This window comes from Oncorhynchus mykiss, chromosome 6, assembly GCF_013265735.2.
Source record: "Oncorhynchus mykiss isolate Arlee chromosome 6, USDA_OmykA_1.1, whole genome shotgun sequence".
In the NCBI taxonomy this organism is placed as follows: Eukaryota; Metazoa; Chordata; class Actinopteri; order Salmoniformes; family Salmonidae; genus Oncorhynchus; species Oncorhynchus mykiss.
The window spans coordinates 27394842-27412016 of NC_048570.1; positions in this window are offsets into that span (position 1 = coordinate 27394842).

The window sequence follows — 17175 nt, forward strand, 5'->3', positions numbered from 1 at the left end:
TTAACAAGTGTTAATTTTCTTGGTGTTACATTTTTAGTGTTCAGAGGTGTTGATTTAAGAGTTGTTTTTACACCCTCTGTGCTAATATTGTCACGCCCTGATCTGTATCACATGTCCTTATACAGGTGTTGCCCATCTTCTCCACTTATCCTCTGGGTATTTATACCTGTGTTTTCTGTCTGTGCCAGTTCATCTTCTTTGTTTAAGCCTACCAGAATTTTGTCTCAGCTCCTGTTTTTCTCCAGTCTCTCTTTTTCTCGTCCTCCTAGTTTTTGACCCTTGCCTGTCCTGACCCTGTACCCACCCACCTGAGCACTCTGCCTGAGCCTGCCTGCCGTCCTGTACCTTTCCTCCACCTCTGGATTACCGACCTCTGCCTGACCTGACCCTGAGCTTGCATGTCATCCTGTACATTGGGTTTGCATGTCATCCTGTACCTTGGGCCCTACTCTGGATTATTGACCCCTGCCTGCTTTGACCTGTCGTTTGCCTGCCCCTGTTGTTACAATAAACAATGTTACTTCACACAGTCTGCACTTGATTCCTGATAGTACGAACTGACTATGACGGACCCAGCAGACTTGGACCAGCTCCGCAACGCGATCTCCTCACAAGGAGCCACCATTGGTAGGCACAAGGAGTTTCTTCGCGGTCTGATGGAAGGGTTCCAGGCCGTGGCCAAACGTCACAACCTAGCCTTGGTGGGAGTAATTACGTGGGTTGCCTACTAGGCAGCCTACCATGACGGTAACCTCCCAGCCCCTCAGTAACCCGACTGGTTACAGCGCTGTCACACCGGTTTCCCGGGAACCCCACTAACCTCCCCCGGAGCGCTACGATGAAGATTCCAGAACCTGCTGAGCCTTTCTCTCCCAGTGCTCCCTCATTTTCGAGTTGCAGCCTTTTTCGTTCCCCTTGGACCGCTTGACATCACATTATAATGCTGATGTCCGGGAGGGCACTCGCCTGGGCCATGGCGGTGTGGGAGCAACAATCTGCTGTCTGCCTCAGTCTATAGGTATTCATGGCAGATGTGAGAAAAGTTTGAGGCTCCGGTGTCCAGGAGATAGGCTTCCCGGAAGTTACTCCAGCTTCGGCAGGACACCCTCAGTCTGGCAGACTATGCGGTGGAGTTCCACATGTTAGCAGCTGAGGGGACCTGGACCTGGAAGCGCTGTTCGATATGTTCCTGCATGGATTATCGGAGGAGGTAAAGGATGAGCTGGCAGCCCGAGAACTACCAACGGATCTCAACTCACTCATCGCTTTAACCATCCGAATTCATGGTTGGCTACGGGAACACAGGAGGGAGAAGAGGTCTGATTGCGGTCCCAATCGCTCACTCAGGGATCCCACCTTGCATCTCATGAACTCCAGAAGTCCCCGGCGTCTACGTCACCGAGCGTATCCGAGCTTACCCGAGTCCCTCCAACAGCCTCTGGAGACTGCCGATTCACCTCTTCCCAAGCCAATGCAGCTCAGCAGGGCTAGACTGTCTCCAGCCGAATGCATACGCCGACTTGAGACCCAGATTTGTCTGTATTGCTGTACTGCCATTAATTTTGCGTTTACCTGGCCCTTCAAGAGACCCAGCTCATTCGTTGGAGTGAGTACACTGGTGGATCTCAAAGAGAATTGTTCTTCTCCCCTTCTCCCCTCTCCATGCCACCCTGTTGTGGGCCGACCAGTCCAGGTCTTTCCAGGTACTCATTGACTTGGGGACCGATGTGAGTCTCATGGACGCTACCCTGGTGTCTGAGCTGGGCATCCCACTCAACCCCTCTCCATGCCCATGGGTGTTAGAGTGCTGGACGGGCGCTCTATAGGCCGGGTCACCCACCAGGCCACCCCCGTCAACCTATGAGTGTCGGGGAACCACAGTGAGACTATCCCAGTGGTTCTTAACCTTGTTGGAGGTACTGAATCCCACCAGTTTCAGATGCGCATTCACCGAACCCTTCTTAATTGGAAAAAATAAAATATGATTTTTTCAAATTCAAACATAGCTATATATTTTACTGGTGCACAAAATGAACCGTGCATCAACATCACTGTGTTCAAAGAACAAAATCATCAAAACATGATTTTCACACAAAAACATAATAATGAATATTTACTGCAAATCAGTGTGACTTCTGCTGTTGCCTTTCAGAGACCGGCTCAGAAATGCGCGGCTTCACCTTGGCAAGTGCCACTCTCATGTCATTTTCACAACAAAGTCTGTTCCTTTTCTTTGTTTTTATGTCCAGCATCCTCAAAAAAGATTGCTCGCAAAGATATGTTGTAACAAACGGTATGAAAATCTCCAAAGCTTTCTTAGCAATAACAGGGTACGTTACCATTTGTTGACACCAAAACGTTGAAAGCGTTGTTGTTCTGAAGAGTTGCTGTTGAACCTGGCTCTACTGAATTTCAATGATTTCATCGATGTATTCATCATTGAATTTGTCTCAACACTAAACGTGAACGGCTGTCTCACCCATGCTGGATATGACTCTCTTGTAGGGAAGTATCCGTCGAGAGACTTTGCAAGCTCATCTAAGTGCGTGGCAATTGCTTGCTTCAGTTCCGCGGGTACAGAAATGTCTCCAATTCCAGATACATCTTCGATCTTACTTACACAGTCGTCCAGCAGGGGAAAGTTTGCGAAGTTATCGTTCTCTGTACTTTGTTTCCATAACGGTAGCTTTTTTTGAAAAGCCTTCAGGTTTTCCTCCGCTTCGATGATGTTGACTCCACCTTTTGATTGAGATGATTGAGAGCTGCAAAGATATCAGCCATGTACGCTAAAATGAGAATGGACTCAGAATTTTTGAAGCAATCTGCATGACAATGTTGGTGCTCTTGCAAAAACAGGGCTAATTCCACATGCACGGCAAAAACACAATTCAGCACCTGTCCCCGGGATAACCACCGAATGTTAGAATGGTACAGAAGTACCTCGAATTCAGAGTCCATTTCTTTACACAGCTCACTGAAGATGCGGTGCCTCAGAGCACTAGTTCGAACATTGTTCACGCATTCAACTACAATTTTTAATACTTCTGCCAGTTTTGGAGGCAAGGTTTTTGTTGCCAACGCATGCCTGTGCAGAATACAATGCGTAACAATGATGTGTGGTGCATCGGCTTTCACTAGTGCACCAAACCCAGCCTTTCTTCCCAGCATGACTGGAGCTCTGTCCGAACAAACTGCAGAAACCATATCCCACGAAAGATTGTTGTCTTTGAAGAAGTCATCCACAAGTTTCTTCACATCGGCTGCCTTAGTTGTTGTTGTAAGAGGCTTACAAAATAAAACATCTTCCTTTATCACGTCGTCTTTCACATAGCGCACGAATAGAGCAAGCTGGCTTAGATTGGAAACGTTTGTGGTCTCGTCGAGTTGAAGGCTGAATTTTGCCGGGCTTGAAATCAGATCTGCAACTACTTGAGCCAAGATGTCTTTGCTCATGTCCTCTATTCTGTCGCTGATGGTATCATTTGAAAGAGGAATTTGGGATAACTTAACTTCAGCCTCTTTTCCCAGCATGATATTCGTCATCTTCAACACAGCTGGTTTTATGAGTGTTTCACCAATGGTGTGTGGTTTGCACTGCTTTGCTACCAGGTAAGCAACTTCGTACGATGCTGTGAGGATCGGTTTGTTGATGGGTACAAAGCCGAGAACCGGCAGAGTAGCTTTTTCATCGAATCTGGCTCTCTTCACCTTGAATTCAGCGAGCGTTGTGTTCTTGTATTTTCCATCTCCATGCAGCTTAAGGAAGTGTTCTCTTAGTTTTGCTAGACTAGAATTGCTCAACTTGGCATTGCAAATCATGCAGTTAGGACGCTGACTCCCATCACGTTCCTTTATACATGTGAATCCATATTGTACATATTTGTCCGACCACTTAATTTTTTTGCTCGACATAGTAAGTATGAAGGGATTCAAATATTAAGAAAGAAATCACAAGACGTACCATCACGACAGTCACAAGTCGACTACTGAGCGCACCAAATTCCCTGTAGCACAGATAGGCCAAGCGATGTAGCGTGATCACCTGCAGCCAATGATGGCCAAGTGGGGCGTGTCATCACGAATCATATGGGTCGGATGTGTGTCTTGACCTCCGCCAAACCACTGAGACTGACTCACCGAACCCCTGGGGTTCGATCAAACCCAGGTTAAGAGCCACTGGACTATCCAATTCCTGCTGGTTGAGTCGCCGCAGGTTCCCGTGGTATTGGGATTCTCTTGGCTCCAGTGTCACAGTCCCTCCATTGACTGCTACTGGTGCCATCGTGGGATGGAGCCTGTCCTGCCGCACTCATTGCCCTCATCACAGCTCTGCCTGCCCGGGTTTGTCTTCCTGGGGGTTTGGAAATTGCCCCTGACCTCTCTGCCAGCTCCGCAGAGTACCAGGACCTCTGGGAGGGGTTCAGTAAGGCCCGGGCCACTTCGCTTCCGCAGCACCGACCGGAATCCAAGAAGGTCAAGCCTGAGGCGCTGGCACGCTGCTATAGTGCCGCGGCTACACCCCCGGAAGTTGAGACCTTTCCCTTCCGCTCCAAGATCATTAGCCCCTCCGCTGTACGCTGACTAGTGCACTTTCATCATGTAAAATGATACAGTAATAGTTGTGTAATTTCTTTTTTGAGTTGTCTCTTCATTGTCTTAACATGTGGAGAGTGACTTAAAAATACCCTTTGTGTGTTGCAGTCATGCTGCAGCATTGAAGACCATCTTGATGGGAGCCATGGTCGACAGTCATTCCTCCTTGCCGCCTGAAGAAGACACAGTAAGATTGACAACTACTACATTGTGGTGGACAAGAGGCTTGTTCCCTGCCAAGCAACTAGTGGTCTGTGTGCGTTTGATGAACTGTTCAAAGCCCACTTTGTCTTTATCCTGACGTACGATGATGCTCTTGTCAACTACTACACATTTGTGCAGACAACCATCTACAACATTGATGTATGCAAAACAAGAGAGGCCCCTAGCATGATGGAGTTGAGGTGTCATGACTTCCGCCGAAGTTGGTGCCTCTCCTTGTTCGGGCGGCGTTCGGCGTTCGACGTCACCGGCTTTCTAGCCGCCACCGATCTACGTTTCTTTTTCCATTTGTTTTGTCTTGATTGTACACACCTGGTTTCCATTACGTTATAATTTATTCCCTATTTAACCCTCTGGTTCCCACATGGTTTTGTGCGTGTTTTTTCTTTGTTAAGTGGTCGCTCTTTTGTGTCGAGCTGGAATATTTTCCCTGTATGGAATTAGTTTGTGATTTATTAGAGTAAAGTACGCTTTTACTCAGTTCTGTGTCCTGCGCCTGACTCCGTCCTACCCACTGCACACTGACACTTGACATGAGGACAACACTTCTTAACTAGATAAATGTATGTCACAGTGCTTTTATTGTAAAGTGTTGCACAGAAACAACCAGTCATTGATGTTTAAGTTTTAGACTTGAACCTAGCTTCTGTCCCACCACCAAGTTTAGATTTGTCTGTGCTCAAGATGGTTGTAGACGGCAGTTTTCAAAATACTTAGGGTTCTAAAAACATTTGAATACTATTCATAAGGATATTGGTCAAGTAGTTGATGCATTAAGCTTAAAAGGGCCCTCTCATGTTGCTGATTCTCCAGTCTAATCAGGAGCTCCACAAATAGGTGGTGACATTGGTGTCTCACTTGATGAAGTGATTGTTTTGAGAAGAATAGACAGTCTTGCTAAAGATATGTGTGCCTCCATCATTTCCAAGTTGCAAGCTAGGGGTGTTGCAAATAGTTTTGTCAACAATAGTGTGTGATTTAGAAGAACTTACTACTGAGCTGCACTCCCAAATTAAATAAGATGTTCTGTCAGTTACGCCTATGGATAACACCTCTCTCTACATCTGCTGTAAAGGATGATAGCAGGTGAAATAAACAAACAGGCATGTATGGTCAAGTCATCTGTGGAAGACACTTATGAAGACTTTTGTGATGGAAGTTACTTTAAGATTCATCCCTTGGTCTCAAAACATAGTACAATTGGATCTGAAAAGCATTTCTATGATGACTTTGAATCTGCCAACCAGCTTGGATCCAAGCGTGGTGTTCATAAGATAGGCGCTATTTATTTGCCACCCAAGTTTAACTCTGCTGTGATGAATATTCATTGTGTATCATTATTTCATTATCAAGATCTAAAGAAATATGGCTTTGATGCCATTCTAGAGCCCTTGGTTAATGATGTTAAAAAACTGGAGTGTGATGGTGTAAATTTGCCTTTTCAACTTAACTGATAGTACCATAAACTCTATCTGACAAATAACTAGACACAATTTGGGCAATGCATGCAGTCCTTGGTTTCACAGAGTCCTTCAGTGGTCATTACTTTTGCCGGTTCTGTTTGATAGAAAAGTCTAATGCTTAGACGGTTTACAGAGAGGATGACCCTAAGATTGTCTTGTGTGGTAAATATCAATTTGAAATGCATTTGAATCAGTTGCAATCAAACCCACAGCTCCCATCTGTGTATGGTGTAAAGAAAAATTCTAAACCAAGTTTATAGCACTTCCATGTTTGTAGTAATTTTTCTGTGGACATAATGCATGACATTCTTGAAGGGGTGGCTCAGTTTGAGTTAAAATTGTTGTTTGAAAATGTCTCTGAAAATTGTATTTCGAAACATGCACTTCTCTCTAGAATCTACTCGATTGACTATGGGTACATGGAGTGCAGACTAAAGTCAACCTAGAAAATAGTGGAAATAGCATAGTACTTAATTCTATTCAGACTCTTGTGAGAAACGTTCCCTTTATTTTGGGTGATGTTGTTCCACCAGGAAATGAGAACTGGAATTTCCTGCTAATCTTACTGCAAATAATCAACATTGTTTCTTCCCCCCTTTTCTTAGCCAGGACATGACTATATCTGAAGCATTTGATAATTGAACATCACACACTTTTCAAACAGTTGTACCCACATAAAAACTTAATACCCAAACATCACTTTATGATACGTTACCCAGCATGCACAAGACAATTCGGTCCTTTATTACATATGTGACTCACCACCTGGATTCGGTGTTGTGTAGCAAAATTTGAAATTGTGTTTTTTACATTGAATAAAATAAAAGACTCAGAACTACAAAATGGTATATCATACACTGCATTTGTGGAAGAATGGGAAAGTAATTCTGCTTTGAAAGTTGATGAATTTGTAAACTCACTTTTGAGAAAATGGCCTTTGAACGTTTTGGTACCTAGTGCTCTTCTTTGCCTACACCCTTTCAGCATCATTCACACCCTCTTAAGCCACCCATCTCGTTCCGATCTCGGAGCGTACACTTAACGCTCTGGCCGATGATTTGTTTACCTATGGATAACATGAAAACAGCCTAACCAGCTCTGCTGGCGACAATTTCAGTACGCTTTCTTGCAGACGTTTACTGACACTGGCCATATTCAACGAGTGTTGTACACACAAATAATAAAGTAAGTTAGAGAGCCAGCCAGCTAACGTTAGCTAGCTAACAGTACACTTTAGCTTAACTTCTTGACGCACCCATCCCGTTAACGGGATCATTTTCGTCAACATCCGCTGAAGTGCAGAGCGCCAAATTCAAATTAAATTACTAAAAATATTTAATTTTCATAAAATCCCAAGTGCAATATAGCAAAACGCAGCTTAGCTTGTTGTTAATCCACCTGGCGTGACAGATTTCAAAAAAGCTTTTCAGCGAAAGCATACCAAGCGTTTATGTCAGAACATCTCTCTCAGCAGACAAAACATTACAAACAGCAAAGTAGATTGGTCACGAAAGTCAGAAAAGCAATAAAATGAATCAACCTTTGATGATCTTCGGATGTTTGCACTCACGAGACTCCCAGTTACACATAAAGATTTATTTTTTTAATAAATATATATTTTTTGATTTTACTCCCTTTTCTCCCCAATTTTGTGGTATCCAATTGTTGGTAGTTACTATCTTGTCTCATCGATACAACTCCCGAATGGGCTCGGGAGAGACGAAGGTCGAAAGCCATGCGTCCTCCGAAACACCAAGCCGCACTGCTTCTTAACACAGCGTGCATCCAACCCGGAAGCCAGCCGCACCAATGTGTCGAAGGAAACACCGTGCACCTGGCGACCTGGTTAGCGCGCACTGCCCCCGGCCCGCCACAGGAGTCGCTAGTGCGCGATGAGACAAGGATATCCCTACCGGCCAAACCCTCCCTAACCCAGACGACGTTAGGCCAATTGTGCGTCGCCCCACGGACCTCCCGGTCGCGGCCGGCTGCGACAGAGCCTGGGCACAAACCCAGAGTCTCTGGTGCCACAGTTAGCACTGCGATGCAGTGCCCTAGACCACTGCGCCACCCGGTAGGCCCATAAAGATTATTTTTATATCCAAAATACCTCCATTTGGTTGGCGCGTTATGTCCAGAAATCCACAGGCTTGAGCGGTCACGACGGGGCAGACGAAAATTCCAAATAGTATCCGTAAAGTTCGTAGAAACATGTCAAACATTTTTTAGAATCAATCCTCAGGTTGTTTTTACAATATATAATCAATAATATTTCAACTGGACTGTAGCTTCTTCAACAGGGGAGAGAGAGAAAATGTCTGCTCCACTCTGTTGGCGCATTCAAAAAGCTGCTTGCACCCAGCCATCCAATGACGCAATGTGATCTTTCTCGCTCATTTTTCAGAATAAAAGCCTGGAACTATGTCTAAAGACTGTTCAGACCATGTGGAAGTCATAGGAAAAGGAATCTGGTTGATATCCCTATAAATGGAGGGAAGGCATGCAATGGAACAGAGAGCTTTCAGGAAAAACAGCACTTCCTGGTTGGATTTTCCTCTGGTTTTCGCCTGCAAAATCAGTTCTGTTATACTCACAGACAATATTTTGACAGTGTTGGAAACTTTACAGTGTTTTCTATCCTAATCTGACAATTATATGCATATTCTAGATTCTGGGCCTGAGAAATAGGCAGTTTCATTTGGGTATGTTTTTCATCCAAACATAAAAATACTGCCCCCTACACTCAAGAGGTTATAAGACATGTAGCTAGCAAGGTAAACGATGAACCTAGATAGGTAAGCAAAGTGTAAGATCACACATGGAACGTTAGCTAATGAGCCAGCCAGCTAACGTTAGCTAGTTAAACAATGAACACAGCGCCAACAATGCTGTTTAGCTAATCAACCAGGTTCAATGTTAGCTAGCTAACTTTAGGCTTTAACTAGAAAAGCAAATGGCTCTGGGATACTAGTCAAGGATCAATTCACCTCCACCTTACCTGCCACCCTAGACCCACTTTGGTTTGCTTACCACCCCAATAGACCAACAGACGATGCAATCGCCACACACTGCACACTGCCCTGTCCCATCTGGACAAGAGACCTATGTAAGAATGCTGTTCAACACCATAGTACCCGCCAAGCTCATCATCAAGCTTGAGGCCCTGGGTCTGAACCCCGCCCTGTGCAACTGGGTCCTAGACTTCCTGACGGGTCTCCCCCAGGTGGTGAATGTAGGAAACACCTCTTCGCTGATCCTCAACATTGGGGCCACACAAGGGTGCGTGCTCAGCCGCCTCCTGTACTCCCTGTTCACCCATGACTGTGTGACCACACACGCCTCCAACTCAATCATCAAGTTTGCAGACGACACAACAGTAGTAGGCTTGATTACCAACAGCGATGAGACAGCCTAGAGTGATGAGGTGAGGGCTCTGGGAGTGTGGTGCCAGGCAAAAAACCTCTCACTCAATGTCAACAAAACTAAGGAGATGATCGTGGACTTCAGGAAACAGCAGAGAGAGCACCCCCTTATCCACATCGATGGAACCGCAGTGGAGAAGGTGGAAAGCTTCAAGTTCCTTGGCATACACATCACTGACAAACTGAAATGGTCCACCCACACAGACAGTGTGGTGAAGAAGGCGCAACAGGACCTCTTCAACCACAGGAGGCTAAAGAAATTTTGCTTAACACCTAAAACCCTCAAACTTTTACAGATCACCGCCTCGTATGGCAACTGCACTGCCCACAACCGCAAAGCTCTCCAGTGGGCGATGCGGTCTGCCCAACGCATTACCGGGGGCAAACTTCCCGCCCTCCTGGACAACTACAGCACCCGATGCCATAGAAAGGCCAAAAAAGATAATCAAGGACATCAACCACCTGAGCCATTGTCTGTTCACCCCGCTATCATCCAGAAGGTGAGGTCAAAACAGGTGTATCAAAGCTGGGACCGAGAGACAGAAGCTGTTTTTCAGTCTCAAGGCCAACAGACTGCTAAACAGCCATCACTAGCACATCAGATGCGGCTGCCTATAGACATAGATTAGGAATCACTGGCCACTTTTAGAAATTGATCACTAGCCACTTTAATAATGTTTCCTGTATCTATCATTGCTCATCTCATATGTATAAACTGCATTCCACACTATTCTACAGTATCTTAGTCACTTTTAAATTGGGTTTACGTATTGCATCACCCATTTCATATGTATGTACTGTGTTCTATTCTATACTACACCACTGACTGTTAAACAGGCACCTCCAGCACATCAGAGGTTGCTGCCTATAGACATAGATTAGGAATCACTGGCCACTTTAAGGAAATGAAACACTAGTAATGTCTCCGTATCTTGCATTACTCATCTCATATGTATATACTGTATTCTATACTATGTCACTGTATCTTACTCCAATGCCGCTCTGATATATATGTATTCTTATTCCATTCCTTACTTAAATGTACGTGTATTTTTGGGTATATATTTTGAAACTGTTAGATATTGCTTGTTAGATATTACTGCACTGTCGGAGCTAGAACCACAAGCATTTCGCTACACACGCAATAACATCTTCTAAACACGTGTATGTGACCAATACCTTTGATTTGATACAAATAATGTCAGCTAGGGAGCCAGCCAGTTAACGTTAGCTAACTAACAGTACAATTTAGCTTAAGACATGTAGCTAGATAGGTAAACAAAGCGTAAGATCACACGTCATGTGACGTTAGCTGACGAGCCAGCCAGCTAACGTTAGCTAGCTAGCTAACAGTACACTTTAGCTTGAAATGAAACCACTTTCTGTCAAAATTAGAAACATGTCATATCTGAACATGTAGCTAGCTATCTTACCTTTATACATCATCATGCATGATGGACGTGTCTCCCTGTCAGGAATGACATAGCACCATTGCCCTAAGTTTGAAGATGTAATCCGGAGACAGGTGTTTCCTCCATCTCTTTAGCTATCATACTCTCTAATTTCACTGACTTCAAAACTTGATCCTCCAGAAAGTGGAGAGCAACTCTTATGCAGCTCCACTACACAATATATATTTTTAAAACCGCGTTCGACAGGATTACCAACACAGACTGACAACCTCAAATAGACAGAAGCCCTCTATATGGCAGACCAATCCGAACTCATCTCTCGGCTTGTCCAGCCCACTCATTATCTCAGCCAATCATGGCTCGTGGGTAGGTTGCTGCCTTTTTCTGTGGCAAGTCTCGCAATTTAACAATTTTATTCGTATTTACAGATGGCAGACAATTTTCACATGTTCGAGAAGGCATTTCGCCCCCCCAAAAATTTATTTTGCTAAAAATATATATTTTTTACGTTCAAACGGCTCTCCTGTGAAGTTGTGACTTGCAACATATGCCTAGTTTCCTGAATCGGGTCTCATATATGGAGCATGAGGTTCGAGGCAAACCACAAACTCTTTAAGAACAGCTTCAAAAACTTCAAGAACATTGCCAAAAAAACACCAATTTGCTGTAGGCCATCACTGGGAGACATCACCATTGCGACATACTGAGTATGGACCGATGAAAGCATTTTCACTTAGGGATTTTACTGGTGGTGAGGAGTTGGCAGCGTCACTTTAGGTCACTATGCAGAAAGCCATTTACTCTACCAGCTGGGTTAAGAAGGATGGCATGGAGTACAGAGAGGGATTGTTAGTTTGTAAGATGGAGAATGAAATACCAGTCTGTAAAATAAGATCATTGTGGTTGACATTATTGTATACCTATGGTGGACAAGTTGCATACTCCCGAGTGCTCCCAAGTGGCGCAGCGGCTGTGATGCACTGATTTCATTCTGATGTGCCTGTGATGCACTGTTTTCATTCTGATGCGCCTGTGATGCACTGTTTTCATTCTGATGCGCCCGTGATGCGCTGATTTCATCCTGATGCGCCTGTGATGCACTGTTTTCATTCTGATGCGCCTGTGATGCACTGTTTTCATTCTGATGCGCCTGTGATGCACTGATTTCATCCTGATGCGCCTGTGATGCACTGATTTCATCCTGATGCGCCTGTGATGCACTGTTTTCATTCTAATGCACCTTCTCGTTGTGGCCTAAATAAAGCAGAGTCAAGACTCATGTAACAAATCCTTTATTGTTTCTGTTTAACTCACCTACAACTTGCAGGCTTGATTTATGAGTGGGAGAGAACCAGACAAAAAGTTGTTATTTCCTAGTGTGAATATTTAGCACTTGGTGTCAATTCAGCTACAAGATGCATTCTCTAGATATGAGTCTCAACACTAAAAGGTGTTGCTGCTTAATACTGAGGGTGTTGAAATTTGAACAACACCTGAAGTGTACAACACCTGAACAACACCTGAAGTGTTATATCATTCAGTGTTTCAATGTTAACACAACAAAAAGTGTTAAATTAACACTAATAGTGGACCTATATAAATACCAGATGAGTGTTAAAATGAACTGTGCAGTTAACCCACTGTTCCCCGGGCGCCCATGACATGGATGTCGATTAATGGAGCCCCACACACCTCTATGATTCAGAGGGGTTGGGTTAATTGCGGAAGACACATTTCAGTTGAATGCATTCAGTTGTACAACAGACTACTGTAGCTATCCCTCTTTCCCTTTACATTAAGTAGCGTTTCAATTTTGTTTTTGGTCAGCCAGGACTTCAGTCATGCACTGACGTCTTAGCACTTTACCTCCTGTTAGTGAGATGAGTGCTCCCTGATCTACTCAGCGCCTCTCTGATCACATGGCCTTGATTGTCAGACTGGTGGGCTGGTGATATATGAACACAGACGGTGCTTGTCTGGTTTAAATACGTCAAGCTTCCAAACCCTGGGCAGTCTTCTCTCCCAGTCTCCCAACACCCAGGATCGCCCACTGAAACCAGAGACTCCCAGAGACATACTGGAGAATCTGGCCCTGTGAACTGGCAGCCTGGATCTGGTTCAGCCCACATACACAAGCACAGACTGCACTGCCCTGTCTCTGATAGACACTAAAGCTTGCCACCCTACAGTATGTAGATGTCTTCTGGTGGCTGTCCATTAATGGCGTCAATGGCATCTTCCTACACAGGCATGAGTAAACAGAGGGCACAAGCAAATGTGGGAATAATTGACACTTTCCCACTATATAGTGCATCAGAAGCATTAATGAATCATAATGTAGAGAAAGTGGAAGGCATCCAGGCTGGTGAAGCACACAGTGCCTGTGAACAGCTCTGACACCTCTGATGGCTCTGAAGGGGGTTTTGACAAATAAAAATCTTGGGGTCATTTTCCAGACTGTTTACTTAGTTATAGACATAGTATGGACTAATTACTCATGGCTCACCTTTTTCCTGTCTAAAGTAGCAAGACTGTGTTAACTATTGTCATTATAAGGGGCTACAACATAGAGGTAGGGAGGGGGCTGAATTCTGACATTAATTGTCCCCAGTAGAGATCATATTGTTTTGCTCCTGCAGTGTAAATGTAAAGGGTGTGATCGAGGGAGAATCTCAATTGCTTCTCCTCGCATCCTCTTCCCTCTCTCATCGCCTCCTTCTCAAAACCCATTGGAGGAGAAGGTCAGAGGGACGGGAGCTCTGGCTTTCTCATCCAATGGGTTTTGAGAAGGAGGCGAGGAGAGAGGACGCAAGGAGAATGCAATTGAGATCTTCCCGGAGGGTTCCAGACTGTTCCCTAACCCCTCCCTCCCAACCCTATTTCTATGTGCCAACCCCCCTTATTATCACAAACAAAAAAGGGTTACCATAGAAACCATATAGCTGCCTGGAGTCAAACTAAAATCCCATTTTCAATATATGTTTATATTTAGAATATCCCTCTCAAGGGGCTGAATATCAGATAGCTCTCAGAGACCTTGTTTAATTGTCTTCAGGCAGTTATGGCTTCGAAATATAATCTTTCCCGATATTGTGTGACTTTTGGAGTGCGCTTGTACCGAATGTATTTTTTTGCTGCTAAAAATACTGGAACTGTCTGTACATAGAGATTTTATTCATCGCTGGATTAAAACGATATGGTGTCTTGAATAGATACGCTTCTTTTTTCTCTCTTTCAGTGATGCATTTCTCCAAATGATTGAGTTTTTCTGCAGCTGCCAGGTTTTTGCACGATGTATAGGCCTACATGGTATAGGCCTGAATGTTTTCATTTTGTATCTACATCCCCCCCAAAAAAATGTTTTTGAGTAACTCCTCCACAATCCAACCAAGTGGCAACGCAACACTATGACCTTTCATAGGAAATATATATGATAAGCAGAATAATGATGGATATCAGGCCTGTGTTGTAATTGACCCCATTCTGCTTGACTATGTTGAGCTCCTTCATCTGCAGAGCTACATGTCAAAAATATTTCTCTGTGCTCCATTTACCATATAGATCCGTTCAGTGTCTGAATTGTTGAATATGCTTGTGCCTGTTACTTACGAGTACATGTTAATGTCAGTTACTGTGCATGAGCATGTGCATTTGCAGAAATGCTTTCATGGTGGTGAGTAGGTGTATGTGTGTAGAGCCACCACTAGAAAGTGTTGAAAGCCCCAGCTAGCAAGATCGCATCCAGGGTGACTAACAAGCTTAACATGAGCACGACTGTTTTCGCAAGCATTTGGTATGGTGAAAAGAGTCCTCCAAATTGAGAGGAATGCAGGAATCTTACTCTACCCTTCTACTAATTCCATACCCTCCAAGCCTCTGTCAGACTGAAACATACTACTTGCTGCTGCTACTGTATGGTGTTGGAAACAGAAAAAAAGACACTTCCACCAAAAAAGACAAGAGGAGCAGTTGGTTTAGTGTAGTGTATAAATAGATATCCATGTCTGCCGAGCATGGTACAGTCAGTGGTTGTGGTTGAGCGCAATGAATAAAAGTGTTAGTGTGATTATGTAATAATGCGTTTTAAAAGATTCAACTTGCCTTTCATAAACTAACACTCGCACTTGACTTTTTCCCTCTTTACTAGCACTGCCTTTGCTGATAGCTACTTTACAGAGTAACATTTTTACTTCCTGTGACTGAGATATGTGGTTGTCCCACCTAGCTATCTTAAGATGAATTCACTAACTGTAAGTCACTCTGGATAAGAGCGTCAGCTAAATGACTAAATGGTCCAATGTAAATATAATCATGTCAGCTGGTGTTTCACATTCCTCTGTGATACACTAACTCTTGATCTGGTCGAGTTGTTGACTTTGGATGTTGTGTCCTGGTTTATGCATCGTAGTGCCATGTAGTTTTTTCCTTTGGCCATGGTGTTTCTGGAGCTGTGGTTCCACGAGCCACTCCACCCTCCTCTTCTGTGTAGGAGGCAGGCTGAGTTAAAAATAGGCAAGTTTGGAGGTAGTGGGCAGTCCTCCTAAGAGTGGGAACCGAGCAGAGCCTTGGATTTCATTGGTATAAACTCTCTGGGAAATTGCTCAATTTGGATCGAAATGATCATGGAACATTTTGTCAAATATCAATCAGTTTCCTGGTCAAGAAGAATTTAAAAGAGAGAAAAGCTGTACTTGCTATACTGTATTAGCATATACATAAGGCCCCCTGCAATGTTATGTGCATTATTCAGGCAGTGTAGATGGAGAAATAGTTGTAAAAGCTCTCCAGTTTAATGAAGGTGACCAGGGGTTGCTGCCTATGCACTGAAGAGCTGATGCCTTATGGAGCTCAGCACTGAATAGCAGGGAGGCTGAGTCTGCTAATTGCACCAGTGGAGAGTTAAGCACATTGCACAATGGTGACAAGGACCAGCAAATTACTGCATTATGTCACCTCTTGCTTTCACCAAATGACTCTAATGGCATTTATATGCGTTGTGTGCGTGTCTAGAGAAAGTCTTCCTCACTCATCCTCTGCTCGTTTCCTTCAGGCGTCCAATATACTGCTACTTTGGTGATGGAGGTCGGATCCAACTCCAGCAGAGATAGGCGTTGACTCACTTGAGCATTGTCTCTATGCTCTCTTGTCTGCCTGAGCTTTTAGTTTCCTTGAGGTGATTTCTTTGGGCAAAAAGTGTGTGGGATTTTCTGCAGACAATTTGTGTGCAAGGTGAATCATTAGTTTGTCCAAGTACTGTTATGTCATCATCCTGCACTCTGATCCGTACAGTACAATCATCAAGAGGATGATTAAGGGTGGATGTCTCATTTCAGTCATTCAAAAGAACCAGTTCAAGAAGACATTTTAAGAAGACATTTGAGTTTCAGTTTGAGAAGAGAGGGGTTTTCGTGGGAAAGACTGTCAGAATATTTGTCTGAGTGGTTTCTTGCACCCAATTCATCTTGTCCAGATTACTGTGCTGCCCTTTGTGACTGGCAGAGAGGGGGGTTGTGTACTGGCAGTAGTGAAGGGGAAGAACGAGGTTACAAAGCCTTTGCGCATGTGAGGGGGAGCTGTTATTAATGACAATAAGGACCCCCTCACCCCTAAGGTTGGTGACCTCTAGGTGAGTTCCAGCCAGAAGCCGCACACAGCCATGTCTTTTCAATATGGCTACTGTCCCGCTTCTATCTCCATCTCATCTATGGGCCCTCTGCTCCCACCAGTCCCTGGACAGGATTCAATTACTGCTGGAGGCCTGACCTCTGACCTGTCTCCCCCAGGATGAACCACATCCTTTGACCCTGATAGAACAATTTGCCTGGACCACAGTTAACCACCTTCCCCTTGGCTCCTCATGGCTATCCACCTTCTCTCTCTCCCCCCCACCAGTCTCCTGACATGTTAGGCTTCCCTGCCTGCCTTTAATGTGTGATAGCTGAAATTAGTTCACTGCTGTATGCCTCTTATCTCTTTGTTCATGTGTGTATGCTGTAATAAGTACAGTATACGTTGATTGTACAAAACATTAGGAACACCTATTGAGTTGCACCCTTTTTTGCC